Raw genomic sequence first — 26,485 nt, 5'->3', positions numbered from 1 at the left:
CTCGCGCCTTCAGATCCTCCTTCACGCTTCGACAAGAAGCAAAATATTAAGCAATCGTTCCGACGGAGCTAAATTACTACAGGATAAAGAACGAATAGGAAATTTGGATTTCGAAACAAAAAAGAGAGGGGTGCAACACGAGGGCTTCCCAGGGGGTCACCCATCCTAGTACTACTCTCGCCCAAGCACGCTTAACTTCGGAGTTCTGATGGGATCCGGTGCATTAGTGCTGGTATGATCGCACCCGCCATGTTCCTTTCGCGTTATTCTTTTAAACTACCCCGTCCTGCGAAGCAGTGTGGCTTTTCTAGACCGAAATTCATTTTAAGCGTCAATTCAAGCATTTTCCTCTTATCCTTTTATTTATTTACTTTATATTTTTTTTTGTTATTGATTTGCACCCTGTTTTTTTCCCTCATCCCGCAACTCTAAATTATCATGAAATCAATCCTTCACGCTTGCAGTTAGGGGTGGCAATTCGGGTCCAAATCAGGTTGGCGGGTCGGGTTCGGGTCAACAGACCCGCCAGAAAATCTGTTGACCCGAACCCCGACCCGCCAACCCGTGACGGGTCAGGTATGCTGACCCGAACCCGAAAATTTCAGGTTTACGGGGCGGCGGGTCGACCCGAAATGACCCGAAACTTAATTTTAATTTATTAATTTATCACTGTAATTTCTAATAAAATCAATTTCTCACAAAACTAATTACATAATCAAGTAATAAAAATTTAAATAAATGATTCCAAATCAAATCTAAAATAAATTAAACACCGTAAAAGTGTTTTATCCCAAGCAAAATATAAAATAAATTAAAACAATACAAAAGTGAAAAATAATATAATATATTATTTGTCCAAGTATAATAAATTCAACTTCACACAAATTAAATAAATTCGTTTAGGATTAAGTAATTAATGCCTTTGAAAAAAAGAATAACTTAGTTTAGTTAGATAAAATTATTTTTATGTTTATTAAATTATTTTTAATTCGTAAACGGGTCATATCGGGTCATATCAGGTCACCACGGGTTGACCCGAAATCGACCGGTTTTCTTTTCGGGTTCATCGGGTCCAACCCGATTCTGACCCGAATTCCCGAAACCTCAACCCAAACCCATTAATTTCGTGTTAGGTTCGTGTCGTGTTTTCAGGTCGTGTCGAAAATTGCCACCCCTAGTTGCGGTGATACATTTGCGCCGACAAATTTGAGCGACGATCCGGGCTTTGATCGAGCCGTACCGTTCCTGATTTGTCTCGCGCCTTCAGATCCTCCTTCACGCTTCGACAAGAAGCAAAATATTAAGCAATCGTTCCGACGGAGCTAAATTACTACAGGATAAAGAACGAATAGGAAATTTGGATTTCGAAACAAAAAAGAGAGGGGTGCAACACGAGGACTTCCCAGGGGGTCACCCATCCTAGTACTACTCTCGCCCAAGCACGCTTAACTTCGGAGTTCTGATGGGATCCGGTGCATTAGTGCTGGTATGATCGCACCCGCCATGTTCCTTTCGCTTTATTCTTTTAAACTACCCCGTCCTGCGAAGCAGTGTGGCTTTTCTAGACCGAAATTCATTTTAAGCGTCAATTCAAGCATTTTCCTCTTATCCTTTTATTTATTTACTTTATATTTTTTTTTGTTATTGATTTGCACCCTGTTTTTTTCCCTCATCCCGCAACTCTAAATTATCATGAAATCAATCCTTCACGCTTGCAGTTAGGGGTGGCAATTCGGGTCCAAATCAGGTTGGCGGGTCGGGTTCGGGTCAACAGACCCGCCAGAAAATCTGTTGACCCGAACCCCGACCCGCCAACCCGTGACGGGTCAGGTATGCTGACCCGAACCCGAAAATTTCAGGTTTACGGGGCGGCGGGTCGACCCGAAATGACCCGAAACTTAATTTTAATTTATTAATTTATCACTGTAATTTCTGATAAAATCAATTTCTCACAAAACTAATTACATAATCAAGTAATAAAAATTTAAATAAATGATTCCAAATCAAATCTAAAATAAATTAAACACCGTAAAAGTGTTTTATCCCAAGCAAAATATAAAATAAATTAAAACAATACAAAAGTGAAAAATAATATAATATATTATTTGTCCAAGTATAATAATTTCAACTTCACACAAATTAAATAAATTCGTTTAGGATTAAGTAATTAATGCCTTTGAAAAAAAGAATAACTTAGTTTAGTTAGATAAAATTATTTTTATGTTTATTAAATTATTTTTAATTCGTAAACGGGTCATATCGGGTCATATCAGGTCACCACGGGTTGGCCCGAAATCGACCGGTTTTCTTTTCGGGTTCATCGGGTCCAACCCGATTCTGACCCGAATTCCCGAAACCTCAACCCAAACCCATTAATTTCGTGTTAGGTTCGTGTCGTGTCGAAAATTGCCACCCCTAGTTGCGGTGATACATTTGCGCCGACAAATTTGAGCGACGATCCGGGCTTTGATCGAGCCGTACCGTTCCTGATTTGTCTCGCGCCTTCAGATCCTCCTTCACGCTTTGACAAGAAGCAAAATATTAAGCAATCGTTCCGACGGAGCTAAATTACTACAGGATAAAGAACGAATAGGAAATTTGGATTTCGAAACAAAAAAGAAAGGGGTGCAACACGAGGACTTCCCAGGGGGTCACCCATCCTAGTACTACTCTCGCCCAAGCACGCTTAACTTCGGAGTTCTGATGGGATCCGGTGCATTAATGCTGGTATGATCGCACCCGCCATGTTCCTTTCGCTTTATTCTTTTAAACTACCCCGTCCTGCGAAGCAGTGTGGCTTTTCTAGACCGAAATTCATTTTAAGCGTCAATTCAAGCATTTTCCTCTTATCCTTTTATTTATTTACTTTATATTTTTTTTTGTTATGGATTTGCACCCTGTTTTTTTCCCTCATCCCGCAACTCTAAATTATCATGAAATCAATCCTTCACGCTTGCAGTTAGGGGTGGCAATTCGGGTCCAAATCAGGTTGGCGGGTCGGGTTCGGGTCAACAGACCCGCCAGAAAATCTGTTGACCCGAACCCCGACCCGCCAACCCGTGACGGGTCAGGTATGCTGACCCGAACCCGAAAATTTCAGGTTTACGGGGTGGCGGGTCGACCCGAAATGACCCGAAACTTAATTTTAATTTATTAATTTATCACTGTAATTTCTAATAAAATCAATTTCTCACAAAACTAATTACATAATCAAGTAATAAAAATTCAAATAAATGATTCCAAATCAAATCTAAAATAAATTAAACACCGTAAAAGTGTTTTATCCCAAGCAAAATATAAAATAAATTAAAACAATACAAAAGTGAAAAATAATATAATATATTATTTGTCCAAGTATAATAATTTCAACTTCACACAAATTAAATAAATTCGTTTAGGATTAAGTAATTAATGCCTTTGAAAAAAAGAATAACTTAGTTTAGTTAGATAAAATTATTTTTATGTTTATTAAATTATTTTTAATTCGTAAACGGGTCATATCGGGTCATATCAGGTCACCACGGGTTGACCCGAAATCGACCGGTTTTCTTTTCGGGGTCATCGGGTCCAACCCGATTCTGACCCGAATTCCCGAAACCTCAACCCAAACCCATTAATTTCGTGTTAGGTTCGTGTCGTGTTTTCAGGTCGTGTCGAAAATTGCCACCCCTAGTTGCGGTGATACATTTGCGCCGACAAATTTGAGCGACGATCCGGGCTTTGATCGAGGCGTACCGTTCCTGATTTGTCTCGCGCCTTCAGATCCTCCTTCACGCTTCGACAAGAAGCAAAATATTAAGCAATCGTTCCGACGGAGCTAAATTACTACAGGATAAAGAACGAATAGGAAATTTGGATTTCGAAACAAAAAAGAGAGGGATGCAACACGAGGACATCCCAGGGGGTCACCCATCCTAGTACTACTCTCGCCCAAGCACGCTTAACTTCGGAGTTCTGATGGGATCCGGTGCATTAGTGCTGGTATGATCGCACCCGCCATGTTCCTTTCGCTTTATTCTTTTAAACTACACCGTCCTGCGAAGCAGTGTGGCTTTTCTAGACCGAAATTCATTTTAAGCGTCAATTCAAGCATTTTCCTCTTATCCTTTTATTTATTTACTTTATATTTTTTTTTGTTATTGATTTGCACCCTGTTTTTTTCCCTCATCCCGCAACTCTAAATTATCATGAAATCAATCCTTCACGCTTGCAGTTAGGGGTGGCAATTCGGGTCCAAATCAGGTTGGCGGGTCGGGTTCGGGTCAACAGACCCGCCAGAAAATCTGTTGACCCGAACCCCGACCCGCCAACCCGTGACGGGTCAGGTATGCTGACCCGAACCCGAAAATTTCAGGTTTACGGGGCGGCGGGTCGACCCGAAATGACCCGAAACTTAATTTTAATTTATTAATTTATCACTGTAATTTCTAATAAAATCAATTTCTCACAAAACTAATTACATAATCAAGTAATAAAAATTTAAATAAATGATTCCAAATCAAATCTAAAATAAATTAAACACCGTAAAAGTGTTTTATCCCAAGCAAAATATAAAATAAATTAAAACAATACAAAAGTGAAAAATAATATAATATATTATTTGTCCAAGTATAATAATTTCAACTTCACACAAATTAAATAAATTCGTTTAGGATTAAGTAATTAATGCCTTTGAAAAAAAGAATAACTTAGTTTAGTTAGATAAAATTATTTTTATGTTTATTAAATTATTTTTAATTCGTAAACGGGTCATATCGGGTCATATCAGGTCACCACGGGTTGGCCCGAAATCGACCGGTTTTCTTTTCGGGTTCATCGGGTCCAACCCGATTCTGACCCGAATTCCCGAAACCTCAACCCAAACCCATTAATTTCGTGTTAGGTTCGTGTCGTGTCGAAAATTGCCACCCCTAGTTGCGGTGATACATTTGCGCCGACAAATTTGAGCGACGATCCGGGCTTTGATCGAGCCGTACCGTTCCTGATTTGTCTCGCGCCTTCAGATCCTCCTTCACGCTTTGACAAGAAGCAAAATATTAAGCAATCGTTCCGACGGAGCTAAATTACTACAGGATAAAGAACGAATAGGAAATTTGGATTTCGAAACAAAAAAGAAAGGGGTGCAACACGAGGACTTCCCAGGGGGTCACCCATCCTAGTACTACTCTCGCCCAAGCACGCTTAACTTCGGAGTTCTGATGGGATCCGGTGCATTAATGCTGGTATGATCGCACCCGCCATGTTCCTTTCGCTTTATTCTTTTAAACTACCCCGTCCTGCGAAGCAGTGTGGCTTTTCTAGACCGAAATTCATTTTAAGCGTCAATTCAAGCATTTTCCTCTTATCCTTTTATTTATTTACTTTATATTTTTTTTTGTTATGGATTTGCACCCTGTTTTTTTCCCTCATCCCGCAACTCTAAATTATCATGAAATCAATCCTTCACGCTTGCAGTTAGGGGTGGCAATTCGGGTCCAAATCAGGTTGGCGGGTCGGGTTCGGGTCAACAGACCCGCCAGAAAATCTGTTGACCCGAACCCCGACCCGCCAACCCGTGACGGGTCAGGTATGCTGACCCGAACCCGAAAATTTCAGGTTTACGGGGCGGCGGGTCGACCCGAAATGACCCGAAACTTAATTTTAATTTATTAATTTATCACTGTAATTTCTAATAAAATCAATTTCTCACAAAACTAATTACATAATCAAGTAATAAAAATTTAAATAAATGATTCCAAATCAAATCTAAAATAAATTAAACACCGTAAAAGTGTTTTATCCCAAGCAAAATATAAAATAAATTAAAACAATACAAAAGTGAAAAATAATATAATATATTATTTGTCCAAGTATAATAATTTCAACTTCACACAAATTAAATAAATTCGTTTAGGATTAAGTAATTAATGCCTTTGAAAAAAAGAATAACTTAGTTTAGTTAGATAAAATTATTTTTATGTTTATTAAATTATTTTTAATTCGTAAACGGGTCATATCTGGTCACCACGGGTTGACCCGAAATCGACCGGTTTTCTTTTCGGGTTCATCGGGTCCAACCCGATTCTGACCCGAATTCCCGAAACCTCAACCCAAACCCATTAATTTCGTGTTAGGTTCGTGTCGTGTTTTCAGGTCGTGTCGAAAATTGCCACCCCTAGTTGCGGTGATACATTTGCGCCGACAAATTTGAGCGACGATCCGGGCTTTGATCGAGCCGTACCGTTCCTGATTTGTCTCGCGCCTTCAGATCCTCCTTCACGCTTCGACAAGAAGCAAAATATTAAGCAATCGTTCCGACGGAGCTAAATTACTACAGGATAAAGAACGAATAGGAAATTTGGATTTCGAAACAAAAAAGAGAGGGGTGCAACACGAGGGCTTCCCAGGGGGTCACCCATCCTAGTACTACTCTCGCCCAAGCACGCTTAACTTCGGAGTTCTGATGGGATCCGGTGCATTAGTGCTGGTATGATCGCACCCGCCATGTTCCTTTCGCGTTATTCTTTTAAACTACCCCGTCCTGCGAAGCAGTGTGGCTTTTCTAGACCGAAATTCATTTTAAGCGTCAATTCAAGCATTTTCCTCTTATCCTTTTATTTATTTACTTTATATTTTTTTTTGTTATTGATTTGCACCCTGTTTTTTTCCCTCATCCCGCAACTCTAAATTATCATGAAATCAATCCTTCACGCTTGCAGTTAGGGGTGGCAATTCGGGTCCAAATCAGGTTGGCGGGTCGGGTTCGGGTCAACAGACCCGCCAGAAAATCTGTTGACCCGAACCCCGACCCGCCAACCCGTGACGGGTCAGGTATGCTGACCCGAACCCGAAAATTTCAGGTTTACGGGGCGGCGGGTCGACCCGAAATGACCCGAAACTTAATTTTAATTTATTAATTTATCACTGTAATTTCTAATAAAATCAATTTCTCACAAAACTAATTACATAATCAAGTAATAAAAATTTAAATAAATGATTCCAAATCAAATCTAAAATAAATTAAACACCGTAAAAGTGTTTTATCCCAAGCAAAATATAAAATAAATTAAAACAATACAAAAGTGAAAAATAATATAATATATTATTTGTCCAAGTATAATAAATTCAACTTCACACAAATTAAATAAATTCGTTTAGGATTAAGTAATTAATGCCTTTGAAAAAAAGAATAACTTAGTTTAGTTAGATAAAATTATTTTTATGTTTATTAAATTATTTTTAATTCGTAAACGGGTCATATCGGGTCATATCAGGTCACCACGGGTTGACCCGAAATCGACCGGTTTTCTTTTCGGGTTCATCGGGTCCAACCCGATTCTGACCCGAATTCCCGAAACCTCAACCCAAACCCATTAATTTCGTGTTAGGTTCGTGTCGTGTTTTCAGGTCGTGTCGAAAATTGCCACCCCTAGTTGCGGTGATACATTTGCGCCGACAAATTTGAGCGACGATCCGGGCTTTGATCGAGCCGTACCGTTCCTGATTTGTCTCGCGCCTTCAGATCCTCCTTCACGCTTCGACAAGAAGCAAAATATTAAGCAATCGTTCCGACGGAGCTAAATTACTACAGGATAAAGAACGAATAGGAAATTTGGATTTCGAAACAAAAAAGAGAGGGGTGCAACACGAGGACTTCCCAGGGGGTCACCCATCCTAGTACTACTCTCGCCCAAGCACGCTTAACTTCGGAGTTCTGATGGGATCCGGTGCATTAGTGCTGGTATGATCGCACCCGCCATGTTCCTTTCGCTTTATTCTTTTAAACTACCCCGTCCTGCGAAGCAGTGTGGCTTTTCTAGACCGAAATTCATTTTAAGCGTCAATTCAAGCATTTTCCTCTTATCCTTTTATTTATTTACTTTATATTTTTTTTTTGTTATTGATTTGCACCCTGTTTTTTTCCCTCATCCCGCAACTCTAAATTATCATGAAATCAATCCTTCACGCTTGCAGTTAGGGGTGGCAATTCGGGTCCAAATCAGGTTGGCGGGTCGGGTTCGGGTCAACAGACCCGCCAGAAAATCTGTTGACCCGAACCCCGACCCGCCAACCCGTGACGGGTCAGGTATGCTGACCCGAACCCGAAAATTTCAGGTTTACGGGGCGGCGGGTCGACCCGAAATGACCCGAAACTTAATTTTAATTTATTAATTTATCACTGTAATTTCTAATAAAATCAATTTCTCACAAAACTAATTACATAATCAAGTAATAAAAATTTAAATAAATGATTCCAAATCAAATCTAAAATAAATTAAACACCGTAAAAGTGTTTTATCCCAAGCAAAATATAAAATAAATTAAAACAATACAAAAGTGAAAAATAATATAATATATTATTTGTCCAAGTATAATAATTTCAACTTCACACAAATTAAATAAATTCGTTTAGGATTAAGTAATTAATGCCTTTGAAAAAAAGAATAACTTAGTTTAGTTAGATAAAATTATTTTTATGTTTATTAAATTATTTTTAATTCGTAAACGGGTCATATCAGGTCACCACGGGTTGACCCGAAATCGACCGGTTTTCTTTTCGGGTTCATTGGGTCCAACCCGAATTCCCGAAACCTCAACCCAAACCCATTAATTTCGTGTTAGGTTCGTGTCGTGTTTTCAGGTCGTGTCGAAAATTGCCACCCCTAGTTGCGGTGATACATTTGCGCCGACAAATTTGAGCGACGATCCGGGCTTTGATCGAGCCGTACCGTTCCTGATTTGTCTCGCGCCTTCAGATCCTCCTTCACGCTTCGACAAGAAGCAAAATATTAAGCAATCGTTCCGACGGAGCTAAATTACTACAGGATAAAGAACGAATAGGAAATTTGGATTTCGAAACAAAAAAGAGAGGGGTGCAACACGAGGACTTCCCAGGGGGTCACCCATCCTAGTACTACTCTCGCCCAAGCACGCTTAACTTCGGAGTTCTGATGGGATCCGGTGCATTAGTGCTGGTATGATCGCACCCGCCATGTTCCTTTCGCTTTATTCTTTTAAACTACCCCGTCCTGCGAAGCAGTGTGGCTTTTCTAGACCGAAATTCATTTTAAGCGTCAATTCAAGCATTTTCCTCTTATCCTTTTATTTATTTACTTTATATTTTTTTTTGTTATTGATTTGCACCCTGTTTTTTTCCCTCATCCCGCAACTCTAAATTATCATGAAATCAATCCTTCACGCTTGCAGTTAGGGGTGGCAATTCGGGTCCAAATCAGGTTGGCGGGTCGGGTTCGGGTCAACAGACCCGCCAGAAAATCTGTTGACCCGAACCCCGACCCGCCAACCCGTGACGGGTCAGGTATGCTGACCCGAACCCGAAAATTTCAGGTTTACGGGGCGGCGGGTCGACCCGAAATGACCCGAAACTTAATTTTAATTTATTAATTTATCACTGTAATTTCTAATAAAATCAATTTCTCACAAAACTAATTACATAATCAAGTAATAAAAATTTAAATAAATGATTCCAAATCAAATCTAAAATAAATTAAACACCGTAAAAGTGTTTTATCCCAAGCAAAATATAAAATAAATTAAAACAATACAAAAGTGAAAAATAATATAATATATTATTTGTCCAAGTATAATAATTTCAACTTCACACAAATTAAATAAATTCGTTTAGGATTAAGTAATTAATGCCTTTGAAAAAAAGAATAACTTAGTTTAGTTAGATAAAATTATTTTTATGTTTATTAAATTATTTTTAATTCGTAAACGGGTCATATCAGGTCACCACGGGTTGACCCGAAATCGACCGGTTTTCTTTTCGGGTTCATCGGGTCCAACCCGATTCTGACCCGAATTCCCGAAACCTCAACCCAAACCCATTAATTTCGTGTTAGGTTCGTGTCGTGTCGAAAATTGCCACCCCTAGTTGCGGTGATACATTTGCGCCGACAAATTTGAGCGACGATCCGGGCTTTGATCGAGCCGTACCGTTCCTGATTTGTCTCGCGCCTTCAGATCCTCCTTCACGCTTCGACAAGAAGCAAAATATTAAGCAATCGTTCCGACGGAGCTAAATTACTACAGGATAAAGAACGAATAGGAAATTTGGATTTCGAAACAAAAAAGAGAGGGGTGCAACACGACGACTTCCCAGGGGGTCACCCATCCTAGTACTACTCTCGCCCAAGCACGCTTAATTTCGGAGTTCTGATGGGATCCGGTGCATTAGTGCTGGTATGATCGCACCCGCCATGTTCCTTTCGCGTTATTCTTTTAAACTACCCCGTCCTGCGAAGCAGTGTGGCTTTTCTAGACCGAAATTCATTTTAAGCGTCAATTCAAGCATTTTCCTCTTATCCTTTTATTTATTTACTTTATATTTTTTTTTGTTATTGATTTGCACCCTGTTTTTTTCCCTCATCCCGCAACTCTAAATTATCATGAAATCAATCCTTCACGCTTGCAGTTAGGGGTGGCAATTCGGGTCCAAATCAGGTTGGCGGGTCGGGTTCGGGTCAACAGACCCGCCAGAAAATCTGTTGACCCGAACCCCGACCCGCCAACCCGTGACGGGTCAGGTATGCTGACCCGAACCCGAAAATTTCAGGTTTACGGGGCGGCGGGTCGACCCGAAATGACCCGAAACTTAATTTTAATTTATTAATTTATCACTGTAATTTCTAATAAAATCAATTTCTCACAAAACTAATTACATAATCAAGTAATAAAAATTTAAATAAATGATTCCAAATCAAATCTAAAATAAATTAAACACCGTAAAAGTGTTTTATCCCAAGCAAAATATAAAATAAATTAAAACAATACAAAAGTGAAAAATAATATAATATATTATTTGTCCAAGTATAATAATTTCAACTTCACACAAATTAAATAAATTCGTTTAGGATTAAGTAATTAATGCCTTTGAAAAAAAGAATAACTTAGTTTAGTTAGATAAAATTATTTTTATGTTTATTAAATTATTTTTAATTCGTAAACGGGTCATATCGGGTCATATCAGGTCACCACGGGTTGGCCCGAAATCGACCGGTTTTCTTTTCGGGTTCATCGGGTCCAACCCGATTCTGACCCGAATTCCCGAAACCTCAACCCAAACCCATTAATTTCGTGTTAGGTTCGTGTCGTGTCGAAAATTGCCACCCCTAGTTGCGGTGATACATTTGCGCCGACAAATTTGAGCGACGATCCGGGCTTTGATCGAGCCGTACCGTTCCTGATTTGTCTCGCGCCTTCAGATCCTCCTTCACGCTTCGACAAGAAGCAAAATATTAAGCAATCGTTCCGACGGAGCTAAATTACTACAGGATAAAGAACGAATAGGAAATTTGGATTTCGAAACAAAAAAGAGAGGGGTGCAACACGAGGACTTCCCAGGGGGTCACCCATCCTAGTACTACTCTCGCCCAAGCACGCTTAACTTCGGAGTTCTGATGGGATCCGGTGCATTAGTGCTGGTATGATCGCACCCGCCATGTTCCTTTCGCGTTATTCTTTTAAACTACCCCGTCCTGCGAAGCAGTGTGGCTTTTCTAGACCGAAATTCATTTTAAGCGTCAATTCAAGCATTTTCCTCTTATCCTTTTATTTAGTTACTTTATATTTTTTTTTGTTATTGATTTGCACCCTGTTTTTTTCCCTCATCCCGCAACTCTAAATTATCATGAAATCAATCCTTCACGCTTGCAGTTAGGGGTGGCAATTCGGGTCCAAATCAGGTTGGCGGGTCGGGTTCGGGTCAACAGACCCGCCAGAAAATCTGTTGACCCGAACCCCGACCCGCCAACCCGTGACGGGTCAGGTATGCTGACCCGAACCCGAAAATTTCAGGTTTACGGGGCGGCGGGTCGACCCGAAATGACCCGAAACTTAATTTTAATTTATTAATTTATCACTGTAATTTCTAATAAAATCAATTTCTCACAAAACTAATTACATAATCAAGTAATAAAAATTTAAATAAATGATTCCAAATCAAATCTAAAATAAATTAAACACCGTAAAAGTGTTTTATCCCAAGCAAAATATAAAATAAATTAAAACAATACAAAAGTGAAAAATAATATAATATATTATTTGTCCAAGTATAATAATTTCAACTTCACACAAATTAAATAAATTCGTTTAGGATTAAGTAATTAATGCCTTTGAAAAAAAGAATAACTTAGTTTAGTTAGATAAAATTATTTTTATGTTTATTAAATTATTTTTAATTCGTAAACGGGTCATATCGGGTCATATCAGGTCACCACGGGTTGGCCCGAAATCGACCGGTTTTCTTTTCGGGTTCATCGGGTCCAACCCGATTCTGACCCGAATTCCCGAAACCTCAACCCAAACCCATTAATTTCGTGTTAGGTTCGTGTCGTGTCGAAAATTGCCACCCCTAGTTGCGGTGATACATTTGCGCCGACAAATTTGAGCGACGATCCGGGCTTTGATCGAGCCGTACCGTTCCTGATTTGTCTCGCGCCTTCAGATCCTCCTTCACGCTTTGACAAGAAGCAAAATATTAAGCAATCGTTCCGACGGAGATAAATTACTACAGGATAAAGAACGAATAGGAAATTTGGATTTCGAAACAAAAAAGAAAGGGGTGCAACACGAGGACTTCCCAGGGGGTCACCCATCCTAGTACTACTCTCGCCCAAGCACGCTTAACTTCGGAGTTCTGATGGGATCCGGTGCATTAGTGCTGGTATGATCGCACCCGCCATGTTCCTTTCGCTTTATTCTTTTAAATTACCCCGTCCTGCGAAGCAGTGTGGCTTTTCTAGACCGAAATTCATTTTAAGCGTCAATTCAAGCATTTTCCTCTTATCCTTTTATTTATTTACTTTATATTTTTTTTTGTTATTGATTTGCACCCTGTTTTTTTCCCTCATCCCGCAACTCTAAATTATCATGAAATCAATCCTTCACGCTTGCAGTTAGGGGTGGCAATTCGGGTCCAAATCAGGTTGGCGGGTCGGGTTCGGGTCAACAGACCCGCCAGAAAATCTGTTGACCCGAACCCCGACCCGCCAACCCGTGACGGGTCAGGTATGCTGACCCGAACCCGAAAATTTCAGGTTTACGGGGCGGCGGGTCGACCCGAAATGACCCGAAACTTAATTTTAATTTATTAATTTATCACTGTAATTTCTGATAAAATCAATTTCTCACAAAACTAATTACATAATCAAGTAATAAAAATTTAAATAAATGATTCCAAATCAAATCTAAAATAAATTAAACACCGTAAAAGTGTTTTATCCCAAGCAAAATATAAAATAAATTAAAACAATACAAAAGTGAAAAATAATATAATATATTATTTGTCCAAGTATAATAATTTCAACTTCACACAAATTAAATAAATTCGTTTAGGATTAAGTAATTAATGCCTTTGAAAAAAAGAATAACTTAGTTTAGTTAGATAAAATTATTTTTATGTTTATTAAATTATTTTTAATTCGTAAACGGGTCATATCGGGTCATATCAGGTCACCACGGGTTGACCCGAAATCGACCGGTTTTCTTTTCGGGTTCATCGGGTCCAACCCGATTCTGACCCGAATTCCCGAAACCTCAACCCAAACCCATTAATTTCGTGTTAGGTTCGTGTCGTGTTTTCAGGTCGTGTCGAAAATTGCCACCCCTAGTTGCGGTGATACATTTGCGCCGACAAATTTGAGCGACGATCCGGGCTTTGATCGAGGCGTACCGTTCCTGATTTGTCTCGCGCCTTCAGATCCTCCTTCACGCTTCGACAAGAAGCAAAATATTAAGCAATCGTTCCGACGGAGCTAAATTACTACAGGATAAAGAACGAATAGGAAATTTGGATTTCGAAACAAAAAAGAGAGGGGTGCAACACGAGGACTTCCCAGGGGGTCACCCATCCTAGTACTACTCTCGCCCAAGCACGCTTAACTTCGGAGTTCTGATGGGATCCGGTGCATTAGTGCTGGTATGATCGCACCCGCCATGTTCCTTTCGCGTTATTCTTTTAAACTACCCCGTCCTGCGAAGCAGTGTGGCTTTTCTATACCGAAATTCATTTTAAGCGTCAATTCAAGCATTTTCCTCTTATCCTTTTATTTATTTACTTTATATTTTTTTTTGTTATTGATTTGCACCCTGTTTTTTTCCCTCATCCCGCAACTCTAAATTATCATGAAATCAATCCTTCACGCTTGCAGTTAGGGGTGGCAATTCGGGTCCAAATCAGGTTGGCGGGTCGGGTTCGGGTCAACAGACCCGCCAGAAAATCTGTTGACCCGAACCCCGACCCGCCAACCCGTGACGGGTCAGGTATGCTGACCCGAACCCGAAAATTTCAGGTTTACGGGGCGGCGGGTCGACCCGAAATGACCCGAAACTTAATTTTAATTTATTAATTTATCACTGTAATTTCTAATAAAATCAATTTCTCACAAAACTAATTACATAATCAAGTAATAAAAATTTAAATAAATGATTCCAAATCAAATCTAAAATAAATTAAACACCGTAAAAGTGTTTTATCCCAAGCAAAATATAAAATAAATTAAAACAATACAAAAGTGAAAAATAATATAATATATTATTTGTCCAAGTATAATAAATTCAACTTCACACAAATTAAATAAATTCGTTTAGGATTAAGTAATTAATGCCTTTGAAAAAAAGAATAACTTAGTTTAGTTAGATAAAATTATTTTTATGTTTATTAAATTATTTTTAATTCGTAAACGGGTCATATCGGGTCATATCAGGTCACCACGGGTTGACCCGAAATCGACCGGTTTTCTTTTCGGGTTCATCGGGTCCAACCCGATTCTGACCCGAATTCCCGAAACCTCAACCCAAACCCATTAATTTCGTGTTAGGTTCGTGTCGTGTTTTCAGGTCGTGTCGAAAATTGCCACCCCTAGTTGCGGTGATACATTTGCGCCGACAAATTTGAGCGACGATCCGGGCTTTGATCGAGCCGTACCGTTCCTGATTTGTCTCGCGCCTTCAGATCCTCCTTCACGCTTCGACAAGAAGCAAAATATTAAGCAATCGTTCCGACGGAGCTAAATTACTACAGGATAAAGAACGAATAGGAAATTTGGATTTCGAAACAAAAAAGAGAGGGGTGCAACACGAGGACTTCCCAGGGGGTCACCCATCCTAGTACTACTCTCGCCCAAGCACGCTTAACTTCGGAGTTCTGATGGGATCCGGTGCATTAGTGCTGGTATGATCGCACCCGCCATGTTCCTTTCGCTTTATTCTTTTAAACTACCCCGTCCTGCGAAGCAGTGTGGCTTTTCTAGACCGAAATTCATTTTAAGCGTCAATTCAAGCATTTTCCTCTTATCCTTTTATTTATTTACTTTATATTTTTTTTTGTTATTGATTTGCACCCTGTTTTTTTCCCTCATCCCGCAACTCTAAATTATCATGAAATCAATCCTTCACGCTTGCAGTTAGGGGTGGCAATTCGGGTCCAAATCAGGTTGGCGGGTCGGGTTCGGGTCAACAGACCCGTCAGAAAATCTGTTGACCCGAACACCGACCCGCCAACCCGTGACGGGTCAGGTATGCTGACCCGAACCCGAAAATTTCTGGTTTACGGGGCGGCGGGTCGACCCGAAATGACCCGAAACTTAATTTTAATTTATTAATTTATCACTGTAATTTCTAATAAAATCAATTTCTCACAAAACTAATTACATAATCAAGTAATAAAAATTTAAATAAATGATTCCAAATCAAATCTAAAATAAATTAAACACCGTAAAAGTGTTTTATCCCAAGCAAAATATAAAATAAATTAAAACAATACAAAAGTGAAAAATAATATAATATATTATTTGTCCAAGTATAATAATTTCAACTTCACACAAATTAAATAAATTCGTTTAGGATTAAGTAATTAATGCCTTTGAAAAAAAGAATAACTTAGTTTAGTTAGATAAAATTATTTTTATGTTTATTAAATTATTTTTAATTCGTAAACGGGTCATATCGGGTCATATCAGGTCACCACGGGTTGACCCGAAATCGACCGGTTTTCTTTTCGGGTTCATCGGGTCCAACCCGATTCTGACCCGAATTCCCGAAACCTCAACCCAAACCCATTAATTTCGTGTTAGGTTCGTGTCGTGTTTTCAGGTCGTGTCGAAAATTGCCACCCCTAGTTGCGGTGATACATTTGCGCCGACAAATTTGAGCGACGATCCGGGCTTTGATCGAGCCGTACCGTTCCTGATTTGTCTCGCGCCTTCAGATCCTCCTTCACGCTTCGACAAGAAGCAAAATATTAAGCAATCGTTCCGACGGAGCTAAATTACTACAGGATAAAGAACGAATAGGAAATTTGGATTTCGAAACAAAAAAGAGAGGGGTGCAACACGAGGACTTCCCAGGGGGTCACCCATCCTAGTACTACTCTCGCCCAAGCACGCTTAACTTCGGAGTTCTGATGGGATCCGGTGCATTAGTGCTGGTATGATCGCACCCGCCATGTTCCTTTCGCTTTATTCTTTTAAACTACCCCGTCCTGCGAAGCAGTGTGGCTTTTCTAGACCGAAATTCATTTTAAGCGTCAATTCAAGCATTTTCCTCTTATCCTTTTATTTATTTACTTTATATTTTTTTTTGTTATTGATTTGCACCCTGTTTTTTTCCCTCATCCCGCAACTCTAAATTATCATGAAATCAATCCTTCACGCTTGCAGTTAGGGGTGGCAATTCGGGTCCAAATCAGGTTGGCGGGTCGGGTTCGGGTCAACAGACCCGCCAGAAAATCTGTTGACCCGAACCCCGACCCGCCAACCCGTGACGGGTCAGGTATGCTGACCCGAACCCGAAAATTTCAGGTTTACGGGGCGGCGGGTCGACCCGAAATGACCCGAAACTTAATTTTAATTTATTAATTTATCACTGTAATTTCTAATAAAATCAATTTCTCACAAAACTAATTACATAATCAAGTAATAAAAATTTAAATAAATGATTCCAAATCAAATCTAAAATAAATTAAACACCGTAAAAGTGTTTTATCCCAAGCAAAATATAAAATAAATTAAAACAATACAAAAGTGAAAAATAATATAATATATTATTTGTCCAAGTATAATAATTTCAACTTCACACAAATTAAATAAATTCGTTTAGGATTAAGTAATTAATGCCTTTGAAAAAAAGAATAACTTAGTTTAGTTAGATAAAATTATTTTTATGTTTATTAAATTATTTTTAATTCGTAAACGGGTCATATCAGGTCACCACGGGTTGACCCGAAATCGACCGGTTTTCTTTTCGGGTTCATCGGGTCCAACCCGATTCTGACCCGAATTCCCGAAACCTCAACCCAAACCCATTAATTTCGTGTTAGGTTCGTGTCGTGTTTTCAGGTCGTGTCGAAAATTGCCACCCCTAGTTGCGGTGATACATTTGCGCCGACAAATTTGAGCGACGATCCGGGCTTTGATCGAGCCGTACCGTTCCTGATTTGTCTCGCGCCTTCGGATCCTCCTTCACGCTTCGACAAGAAGCAAAATATTAAGCAATCGTTCCGACGGAGCTAAATTACTACAGGATAAAGAACGAATAGGAAATTTGGATTTCGAAACAAAAAAGAGAGGGGTGCAACACGAGGACTTCCCAGGGGGTCACCCATCCTAGTACTACTCTCGCCCAAGCACGCTTAATTTCGGAGTTCTGATGGGATCCGGTGCATTAGTGCTGGTATGATCGCACCCGCCATGTTCCTTTCGCGTTATTCTTTTAAACTACCCCGTCCTGCGAAGCAGTGTGGCTTTTCTAGACCGAAATTCATTTTAAGCGTCAATTCAAGCATTTTCCTCTTATCCTTTTATTTATTTACTTTATATTTTTTTTTGTTATTGATTTGCACCCTGTTTTTTTCCCTCATCCCGCAACTCTAAATTATCATGAAATCAATCCTTCACGCTTGCAGTTAGGGGTGGCAATTCGGGTCCAAATCAGGTTGGCGGGTCGGGTTCGGGTCAACAGACCCGCCAGAAAATCTGTTGACCCGAACCCCGACCCGCCAACCCGTGACGGGTCAGGTATGCTGACCCGAACCCGAAAATTTCAGGTTTACGGGGCGGCGGGTCGACCCGAAATGACCCGAAACTTAATTTTAATTTATTAATTTATCACTGTAATTTCTAATAAAATCAATTTCTCACAAAACTAATTACATAATCAAGTAATAAAAATTTAAATAAATGATTCCAAATCAAATCTAAAATAAATTAAACACCGTAAAAGTGTTTTATCCCAAGCAAAATATAAAATAAATTAAAACAATACAAAAGTGAAAAATAATATAATATATTATTTGTCCAAGTATAATAATTTCAACTTCACACAAATTAAATAAATTCGTTTAGGATTAAGTAATTAATGCCTTTGAAAAAAAGAATAACTTAGTTTAGTTAGATAAAATTATTTTTATGTTTATTAAATTATTTTTAATTCGTAAACGGGTCATATCGGGTCATATCAGGTCACCACGGGTTGGCCCGAAATCGACCGGTTTTCTTTTCGGGTTCATCGGGTCCAACCCGATTCTGACCCGAATTCCCGAAACCTCAACCCAAACCCATTAATTTCGTGTTAGGTTCGTGTCGTGTCGAAAATTGCCACCCCTAGTTGCGGTGATACATTTGCGCCGACAAATTTGAGCGACGATCCGGGCTTTGATCGAGCCGTACCGTTCCTGATTTGTCTCGCGCCTTCAGATCCTCCTTCACGCTTCGACAAGAAGCAAAATATTAAGCAATCGTTCCGACGGAGCTAAATTACTACAGGATAAAGAACGAATAGGAAATTTGGATTTCGAAACAAAAAAGAGAGGGGTGCAACACGAGGACTTCCCAGGGGGTCACCCATCCTAGTACTACTCTCGCCCAAGCACGCTTAACTTCGGAGTTCTGATGGGATCCGGTGCATTAGTGCTGGTATGATCGCACCCGCCATGTTCCTTTCGCGTTATTCTTTTAAACTACCCCGTCCTGCGAAGCAGTGTGGCTTTTCTAGACCGAAATTCATTTTAAGCGTCAATTCAAGCATTTTCCTCTTATCCTTTTATTTAGTTACTTTATATTTTTTTTTGTTATTGATTTGCACCCTGTTTTTTTCCCTCATCCCGCAACTCTAAATTATCATGAAATCAATCCTTCACGCTTGCAGTTAGGGGTGGCAATTCGGGTCCAAATCAGGTTGGCGGGTCGGGTTCGGGTCAACAGACCCGCCAGAAAATCTGTTGACCCGAACCCCGACCCGCCAACCCGTGACGGGTCAGGTATGCTGACCCGAACCCGAAAATTTCAGGTTTACGGGGCGGCGGGTCGACCCGAAATGACCCGAAACTTAATTTTAATTTATTAATTTATCACTGTAATTTCTAATAAAATCAATTTCTCACAAAACTAATTACATAATCAAGTAATAAAAATTTAAATAAATGATTCCAAATCAAATCTAAAATAAATTAAACACCGTAAAAGTGTTTTATCCCAAGCAAAATATAAAATAAATTAAAACAATACAAAAGTGAAAAATAATATAATATATTATTTGTCCAAGTATAATAATTTCAACTTCACACAAATTAAATAAATTCGTTTAGGATTAAGTAATTAATGCCTTTGAAAAAAAGAATAACTTAGTTTAGTTAGATAAAATTATTTTTATGTTTATTAAATTATTTTTAATTCGTAAACGGGTCATATCGGGTCATATCAGGTCACCACGGGTTGGCCCGAAATCGACCGGTTTTCTTTTCGGGTTCATCGGGTCCAACCCGATTCTGACCCGAATTCCCGAAACCTCAACCCAAACCCATTAATTTCGTGTTAGGTTCGTGTCGTGTCGAAAATTGCCACCCCTAGTTGCGGTGATACATTTGCGCCGACAAATTTGAGCGACGATCCGGGCTTTGATCGAGCCGTACCGTTCCTGATTTGTCTCGCGCCTTCAGATCCTCCTTCACGCTTTGACAAGAAGCAAAATATTAAGCAATCGTTCCGACGGAGATAAATTACTACAGGATAAAGAACGAATAGGAAATTTGGATTTCGAAACAAAAAAGAAAGGGGTGCAACACGAGGACTTCCCAGGGGGTCACCCATCCTAGTACTACTCTCGCCCAAGCACGCTTAACTTCGGAGTTCTGATGGGATCCGGTGCATTAGTGCTGGTATGATCGCACCCGCCATGTTCCTTTCGCTTTATTCTTTTAAATTACCCCGTCCTGCGAAGCAGTGTGGCTTTTCTAGACCGAAATTCATTTTAAGCGTCAATTCAAGCATTTTCCTCTTATCCTTTTATTTATTTACTTTATATTTTTTTTTGTTATTGATTTGCACCCTGTTTTTTTCCCTCATCCCGCAACTCTAAATTATCATGAAATCAATCCTTCACGCTTGCAGTTAGGGGTGGCAATTCGGGTCCAAATCAGGTTGGCGGGTCGGGTTCGGGTCAACAGACCCGCCAGAAAATCTGTTGACCCGAACCCCGACCCGCCAACCCGTGACGGGTCAGGTATGCTGACCCGAACCCGAAAATTTCAGGTTTACGGGGCGGCGGGTCGACCCGAAATGACCCGAAACTTAATTTTAATTTATTAATTTATCACTGTAATTTCTGATAAAATCAATTTCTCACAAAACTAATTACATAATCAAGTAATAAAAATTTAAATAAATGATTCCAAATCAAATCTAAAATAAATTAAACACCGTAAAAGTGTTTTATCCCAAGCAAAATATAAAATAAATTAAAACAATACAAAAGTGAAAAATAATATAATATATTATTTGTCCAAGTATAATAATTTCAACTTCACACAAATTAAATAAATTCGTTTAGGATTAAGTAATTAATGCCTTTGAAAAAAAGAATAACTTAGTTTAGTTAGATAAAATTATTTTTATGTTTATTAAATTATTTTTAATTCGTAAACGGGTCATATCGGGTCATATCAGGTCACCACGGGTTGACCCGAAATCGACCGGTTTTCTTTTCGGGTTCATCGGGTCCAACCCGATTCTGACCCGAATTCCCGAAACCTCAACCCAAACCCATTAATTTCGTGTTAGGTTCGTGTCGTGTTTTCAGGTCGTGTCGAAAATTGCCACCCCTAGTTGCGGTGATACATTTGCGCCGACAAATTTGAGCGACGATCCGGGCTTTGATCGAGGCGTACCGTTCCTGATTTGTCTCGCGCCTTCAGATCCTCCTTCACGCTTCGACAAGAAGCAAAATATTAAGCAATCGTTCCGACGGAGCTAAATTACTACAGGATAAAGAACGAATAGGAAATTTGGATTTCGAAACAAAAAAGAGAGGGGTGCAACACGAGGACTTCCCAGGGGGTCACCCATCCTAGTACTACTCTCGCCCAAGCACGCTTAACTTCGGAGTTCTGATGGGATCCGGTGCATTAGTGCTGGTATGATCGCACCCGCCATGTTCCTTTCGCGTTATTCTTTTAAACTACCCCGTCCTGCGAAGCAGTGTGGCTTTTCTAGACCGAAATTCATTTTAAGCGTCAATTCAAGCATTTTCCTCTTATCCTTTTATTTATTTACTTTATATTTTTTTTTGTTATTGATTTGCACCCTGTTTTTTTCCCTCATCCCGCAACTCTAAATTATCATGAAATCAATCCTTCACGCTTGCAGTTAGGGGTGGCAATTCGGGTCCAAATCAGGTTGGCGGGTCGGGTTCGGGTCAACAGACCCGCCAGAAAATCTGTTGACCCGAACCCCGACCCGCCAACCCGTGACGGGTCAGGTATGCTGACCCGAACCCGAAAATTTCAGGTTTACGGGGCGGCGGGTCGACCCGAAATGACCCGAAACTTAATTTTAATTTATTAATTTATCACTGTAATTTCTAATAAAATCAATTTCTCACAAAACTAATTACATAATCAAGTAATAAAAATTTAAATAAATGATTCCAAATCAAATCTAAAATAAATTAAACACCGTAAAAGTGTTTTATCCCAAGCAAAATATAAAATAAATTAAAACAATACAAAAGTGAAAAATAATATAATATATTATTTGTCCAAGTATAATAAATTCAACTTCACACAAATTAAATAAATTCGTTTAGGATTAAGTAATTAATGCCTTTGAAAAAAAGAATAACTTAGTTTAGTTAGATAAAATTATTTTTATGTTTATTAAATTATTTTTAATTCGTAAACGGGTCATATCGGGTCATATCAGGTCACCACGGGTTGACCCGAAATCGACCGGTTTTCTTTTCGGGTTCATCGGGTCCAACCCGATTCTGACCCGAATTCCCGAAACCTCAACCCAAACCCATTAATTTCGTGTTAGGTTCGTGTCGTGTTTTCAGGTCGTGTCGAAAATTGCCACCCCTAGTTGCGGTGATACATTTGCGCCGACAAATTTGAGCGACGATCCGGGCTTTGATCGAGCCGTACCGTTCCTGATTTGTCTCGCGCCTTCAGATCCTCCTTCACGCTTCGACAAGAAGCAAAATATTAAGCAATCGTTCCGACGGAGCTAAATTACTACAGGATAAAGAACGAATAGGAAATTTGGATTTCGAAACAAAAAAGAGAGGGGTGCAACACGAGGACTTCCCAGGGGGTCACCCATCCTAGTACTACTCTCGCCCAAGCACGCTTAACTTCGGAGTTCTGATGGGATCCGGTGCATTAGTGCTGGTATGATCGCACCCGCCATGTTCCTTTCGCTTTATTCTTTTAAACTACCCCGTCCTGCGAAGCAGTGTGGCTTTTCTAGACCGAAATTCATTTTAAGCGTCAATTCAAGCATTTTCCTCTTATCCTTTTATTTATTTACTTTATATTTTTTTTTGTTATTGATTTGCACCCTGTTTTTTTCCCTCATCCCGCAACTCTAAATTATCATGAAATCAATCCTTCACGCTTGCAGTTAGGGGTGGCAATTCGGGTCCAAATCAGGTTGGCGGGTCGGGTTCGGGTCAACAGACCCGCCAGAAAATCTGTTGACCCGAACCCCGACCCGCCAACCCGTGACGGGTCAGGTATGCTGACCCGAACCCGAAAATTTCAGGTTTACGGGGCGGCGGGTCGACCCGAAATGACCCGAAACTTAATTTTAATTTATTAATTTATCACTGTAATTTCTAATAAAATCAATTTCTCACAAAACTAATTACATAATCAAGTAATAAAAATTTAAATAAATGATTCCAAATCAAATCTAAAATAAATTAAACACCGTAAAAGTGTTTTATCCCAAGCAAAATATAAAATAAATTAAAACAATACAAAAGTGAAAAATAATATAATATATTATTTGTCCAAGTATAATAATTTCAACTTCACACAAATTAAATAAATTCGTTTAGGATTAAGTAATTAATGCCTTTGAAAAAAAGAATAACTTAGTTTAGTTAGATAAAATTATTTTTATGTTTATTAAATTATTTTTAATTCGTAAACGGGTCATATCAGGTCACCACGGGTTGACCCGAAATCGACCGGTTTTCTTTTCGGGTTCATCGGGTCCAACCCGATTCTGACCCGAATTCCCGAAACCTCAACCCAAACCCATTAATTTCGTGTTAGGTTCGTGTCGTGTTTTCAGGTCGTGTCGAAAATTGCCACCCCTAGTTGCGGTGATACATTTGCGCCGACAAATTTGAGCGACGATCCGGGCTTTGATCGAGCCGTACCGTTCCTGATTTGTCTCGCGCCTTCGGATCCTCCTTCACGCTTCGACAAGAAGCAAAATATTAAGCAATCGTTCCGACGGAGCTAAATTACTACAGGATAAAGAACGAATAGGAAATTTGGATTTCGAAACAAAAAAGAGAGGGGTGCAACACGAGGACTTCCCAGGGGGTCACCCATCCTAGTACTACTCTCGCCCAAGCACGCTTAACTTCGGAGTTCTGATGGGATCCGGTGCATTAGTGCTGGTATGATCGCACCCGCCATGTTCCTTTCGCGTTATTCTTTTAAACTACCCCGTCCTGCGAAGCAGTGTGGCTTTTCTAGACCGAAATTCATTTTAAGCGTCAATTCAAGCATTTTCCTCTTATCCTTTTATTTATTTACTTTATATTTTTTTTTGTTATTGATTTGCACCCTGTTTTTTTCCCTCATCCCGCAACTCTAAATTATCATGAAATCAATCCTTCACGCTTGCAGTTAGGGGTGGCAATTCGGGTCCAAATCAGGTTGGCGGGTCGGGTTCGGGTCAACAGACCCGCCAGAAAATCTGTTGACCCGAACCCCGACCCGCCAACCCGTGACGGGTCAGGTATGCTGACCCGAACCCGAAAATTTCAGGTTTACGGGGCGGCGGGTCGACCCGAAATGACCCGAAACTTAATTTTAATTTATTAATTTATCACTGTAATTTCTAATAAAATCAATTTCTCACAAAACTAATTACATAATCAAGTAATAAAAATTTAAATAAATGATTCCAAATCAAATCTAAAATAAATTAAACACCGTAAAAGTGTTTTATCCCAAGCAAAATATAAAATAAATTAAAACAATACAAAAGTGAAAAATAATATAATATATTATTTGTCCAAGTATAATAATTTCAACTTCACACAAATTAAATAAATTCGTTTAGGATTAAGTAATTAATGCCTTTGAAAAAAAGAATAACTTAGTTTAGTTAGATAAAATTATTTTTATGTTTATTAAATTATTTTTAATTCGTAAACGGGTCATATCAGGTCACCACGGGTTGACCCGAAATCGACCGGTTTTCTTTTCGGGTTCATCGGGTCCAACCCGATTCTGACCCGAATTCCCGAAACCTCAACCCAAACCCATTAATTTCGTGTTAGGTTCGTGTCGTGTTTTCAGGTCGTGTCGAAAATTGCCACCCCTAGTTGCGGTGATACATTTGCGCCGACAAATTTGAGCGACGATCCGGGCTTTGATCGAGCCGTACCGTTCCTGATTTGTCTCGCGCCTTCAGATCCTCCTTCACGCTTCGACAAGAAGCAAAATATTAAGCAATCGTTCCGACGGAGCTAAATTACTACAGGATAAAGAACGAATAGGAAATTTGGATTTCGAAACAAAAAAGAGAGGGGTGCAACACGAGGACTTCCCAGGGGGTCACCCATCCTAGTACTACTCTCGCCCAAGCACGCTTAACTTCGGAGTTCTGATGGGATCCGGTGCATTAGTGCTGGTATGATCGCACCCGCCATGTTCCTTTCGCTTTATTCTTTTAAACTACCCCGTCCTGCGAAGCAGTGTGGCTTTTCTAGACCGAAATTCATTTTAAGCGTCAATTCAAGCATTTTCCTCTTATCCTTTTATTTATTTACTTTATATTTTTTTTTGTTATTGATTTGCACCCTGTTTTTTTCCCTCATCCCGCAACTCTAAATTATCATGAAATCAATCCTTCACGCTTGCAGTTAGGGGTGGCAATTCGGGTCCAAATCAGGTTGGCGGGTCGGGTTCGGGTCAACAGACCCGCCAGAAAATCTGTTGACCCGAACCCCGACCCGCCAACCCGTGACGGGTCAGGTATGCTGACCCGAACCCGAAAATTTCAGGTTTACGGGGCGGCGGGTCGACCCGAAATGACCCGAAACTTAATTTTAATTTATTAATTTATCACTGTAATTTCTAATAAAATCAATTTCTCACAAAACTAATTACATAATCAAGTAATAAAAATTTAAATAAATGATTCCAAATCAAATCTAAAATAAATTAAACACCGTAAAAGTGTTTTATCCCAAGCAAAATATAAAATAAATTAAAACAATACAAAAGTGAAAAATAATATAATATATTATTTGTCCAAGTATAATAATTTCAACTTCACACAAATTAAATAAATTCGTTTAGGATTAAGTAATTAATGCCTTTGAAAAAAAGAATAACTTAGTTTAGTTAGATAAAATTATTTTTATGTTTATTAAATTATTTTTAATTCGTAAACGGGTCATATCAGGTCACCACGGGTTGACCCGAAATCGACCGGTTTTCTTTTCGGGTTCATCGGGTCCAACCCGATTCTGACCCGAATTCCCGAAACCTCAACCCAAACCCATTAATTTCGTGTTAGGTTCGTGTCGTGTTTTCAGGTCGTGTCGAAAATTGCCACCCCTAGTTGCGGTGATACATTTGCGCCGACAAATTTGAGCGACGATCCGGGCTTTGATCGAGCCGTACCGTTCCTGATTTGTCTCGCGCCTTCGGATCCTCCTTCACGCTTCGACAAGAAGCAAAATATTAAGCAATCGTTCCGACGGAGCTAAATTACTACAGGATAAAGAACGAATAGGAAATTTGGATTTCGAAACAAAAAAGAGAGGGGTGCAACACGAGGACTTCCCAGGGGGTCACCCATCCTAGTACTACTCTCGCCCAAGCACGCTTAACTTCGGAGTTCTGATGGGATCCGGTGCATTAGTGCTGGTATGATCGCACCCGCCATGTTCCTTTCGCGTTATTCTTTTAAACTACCCCGTCCTGCGAAGCAGTGTGGCTTTTCTAGACCGAAATTCA

At 39.5% G+C, this 26,485-nt stretch overlaps 22 non-coding genes across 22 annotated transcripts; all 22 read right to left on the bottom strand.

Annotated features, from left to right (window-relative positions):
• Nucleotides 1-127: 127 nt before the first annotated feature.
• Nucleotides 128-246, bottom strand: LOC140029813 (5S ribosomal RNA). Its single transcript, XR_011833727.1, has one exon. It is a non-coding gene; the product is annotated as a 5S ribosomal RNA (ribosomal RNA).
• A 1,135-nt stretch (nucleotides 247-1,381) lies between these two features.
• Nucleotides 1,382-1,500, bottom strand: LOC140023959 (5S ribosomal RNA). Its single transcript, XR_011827925.1, has one exon. It is a non-coding gene; the product is annotated as a 5S ribosomal RNA (ribosomal RNA).
• Nucleotides 1,501-2,622: 1,122 nt separating this feature from the next.
• Nucleotides 2,623-2,741, bottom strand: LOC140030250 (5S ribosomal RNA). Its single transcript, XR_011834165.1, has one exon. It is a non-coding gene; the product is annotated as a 5S ribosomal RNA (ribosomal RNA).
• A 1,135-nt stretch (nucleotides 2,742-3,876) lies between these two features.
• On the bottom strand, nucleotides 3,877-3,995 carry LOC140031508 (5S ribosomal RNA). Its single transcript, XR_011835430.1, has one exon. It is a non-coding gene; the product is annotated as a 5S ribosomal RNA (ribosomal RNA).
• Nucleotides 3,996-5,117: 1,122 nt separating this feature from the next.
• On the bottom strand, nucleotides 5,118-5,236 carry LOC140030249 (5S ribosomal RNA). Its single transcript, XR_011834164.1, has one exon. It is a non-coding gene; the product is annotated as a 5S ribosomal RNA (ribosomal RNA).
• A 1,125-nt stretch (nucleotides 5,237-6,361) lies between these two features.
• Nucleotides 6,362-6,480, bottom strand: LOC140029812 (5S ribosomal RNA). Its single transcript, XR_011833726.1, has one exon. It is a non-coding gene; the product is annotated as a 5S ribosomal RNA (ribosomal RNA).
• A 1,135-nt stretch (nucleotides 6,481-7,615) lies between these two features.
• LOC140023948 (5S ribosomal RNA) lies at nucleotides 7,616-7,734 on the bottom strand. Its single transcript, XR_011827914.1, has one exon. It is a non-coding gene; the product is annotated as a 5S ribosomal RNA (ribosomal RNA).
• A 1,115-nt stretch (nucleotides 7,735-8,849) lies between these two features.
• LOC140023937 (5S ribosomal RNA) lies at nucleotides 8,850-8,968 on the bottom strand. The gene has a single exon (XR_011827903.1). It is a non-coding gene; the product is annotated as a 5S ribosomal RNA (ribosomal RNA).
• Nucleotides 8,969-10,080: 1,112 nt separating this feature from the next.
• On the bottom strand, nucleotides 10,081-10,199 carry LOC140031681 (5S ribosomal RNA). Its single transcript, XR_011835604.1, has one exon. It is a non-coding gene; the product is annotated as a 5S ribosomal RNA (ribosomal RNA).
• A 1,122-nt stretch (nucleotides 10,200-11,321) lies between these two features.
• Nucleotides 11,322-11,440, bottom strand: LOC140023925 (5S ribosomal RNA). The gene has a single exon (XR_011827892.1). It is a non-coding gene; the product is annotated as a 5S ribosomal RNA (ribosomal RNA).
• A 1,122-nt stretch (nucleotides 11,441-12,562) lies between these two features.
• On the bottom strand, nucleotides 12,563-12,681 carry LOC140023914 (5S ribosomal RNA). The gene has a single exon (XR_011827881.1). It is a non-coding gene; the product is annotated as a 5S ribosomal RNA (ribosomal RNA).
• Nucleotides 12,682-13,816: 1,135 nt separating this feature from the next.
• LOC140023903 (5S ribosomal RNA) lies at nucleotides 13,817-13,935 on the bottom strand. The gene has a single exon (XR_011827869.1). It is a non-coding gene; the product is annotated as a 5S ribosomal RNA (ribosomal RNA).
• A 1,135-nt stretch (nucleotides 13,936-15,070) lies between these two features.
• LOC140023892 (5S ribosomal RNA) lies at nucleotides 15,071-15,189 on the bottom strand. The gene has a single exon (XR_011827858.1). It is a non-coding gene; the product is annotated as a 5S ribosomal RNA (ribosomal RNA).
• Nucleotides 15,190-16,324: 1,135 nt separating this feature from the next.
• LOC140023880 (5S ribosomal RNA) lies at nucleotides 16,325-16,443 on the bottom strand. Its single transcript, XR_011827846.1, has one exon. It is a non-coding gene; the product is annotated as a 5S ribosomal RNA (ribosomal RNA).
• Nucleotides 16,444-17,568: 1,125 nt separating this feature from the next.
• LOC140031091 (5S ribosomal RNA) lies at nucleotides 17,569-17,687 on the bottom strand. Its single transcript, XR_011835012.1, has one exon. It is a non-coding gene; the product is annotated as a 5S ribosomal RNA (ribosomal RNA).
• Nucleotides 17,688-18,809: 1,122 nt separating this feature from the next.
• LOC140023869 (5S ribosomal RNA) lies at nucleotides 18,810-18,928 on the bottom strand. The gene has a single exon (XR_011827834.1). It is a non-coding gene; the product is annotated as a 5S ribosomal RNA (ribosomal RNA).
• Nucleotides 18,929-20,050: 1,122 nt separating this feature from the next.
• Nucleotides 20,051-20,169, bottom strand: LOC140023858 (5S ribosomal RNA). The gene has a single exon (XR_011827823.1). It is a non-coding gene; the product is annotated as a 5S ribosomal RNA (ribosomal RNA).
• A 1,135-nt stretch (nucleotides 20,170-21,304) lies between these two features.
• Nucleotides 21,305-21,423, bottom strand: LOC140023847 (5S ribosomal RNA). The gene has a single exon (XR_011827812.1). It is a non-coding gene; the product is annotated as a 5S ribosomal RNA (ribosomal RNA).
• A 1,135-nt stretch (nucleotides 21,424-22,558) lies between these two features.
• Nucleotides 22,559-22,677, bottom strand: LOC140023836 (5S ribosomal RNA). Its single transcript, XR_011827801.1, has one exon. It is a non-coding gene; the product is annotated as a 5S ribosomal RNA (ribosomal RNA).
• A 1,125-nt stretch (nucleotides 22,678-23,802) lies between these two features.
• Nucleotides 23,803-23,921, bottom strand: LOC140023824 (5S ribosomal RNA). The gene has a single exon (XR_011827790.1). It is a non-coding gene; the product is annotated as a 5S ribosomal RNA (ribosomal RNA).
• A 1,125-nt stretch (nucleotides 23,922-25,046) lies between these two features.
• LOC140023813 (5S ribosomal RNA) lies at nucleotides 25,047-25,165 on the bottom strand. Its single transcript, XR_011827779.1, has one exon. It is a non-coding gene; the product is annotated as a 5S ribosomal RNA (ribosomal RNA).
• A 1,125-nt stretch (nucleotides 25,166-26,290) lies between these two features.
• Nucleotides 26,291-26,409, bottom strand: LOC140023802 (5S ribosomal RNA). The gene has a single exon (XR_011827768.1). It is a non-coding gene; the product is annotated as a 5S ribosomal RNA (ribosomal RNA).
• Between the last annotated feature and the right edge of the window lie 76 nt (nucleotides 26,410-26,485).

Source organism: Coffea arabica, chromosome 11e, assembly GCF_036785885.1.
Source record: "Coffea arabica cultivar ET-39 chromosome 11e, Coffea Arabica ET-39 HiFi, whole genome shotgun sequence".
Classification (NCBI taxonomy): Eukaryota; Viridiplantae; Streptophyta; class Magnoliopsida; order Gentianales; family Rubiaceae; genus Coffea; species Coffea arabica.
Note: the sequence above shows the minus strand (reverse complement) of the source record. Positions and strands in the feature narration are given on the sequence as shown.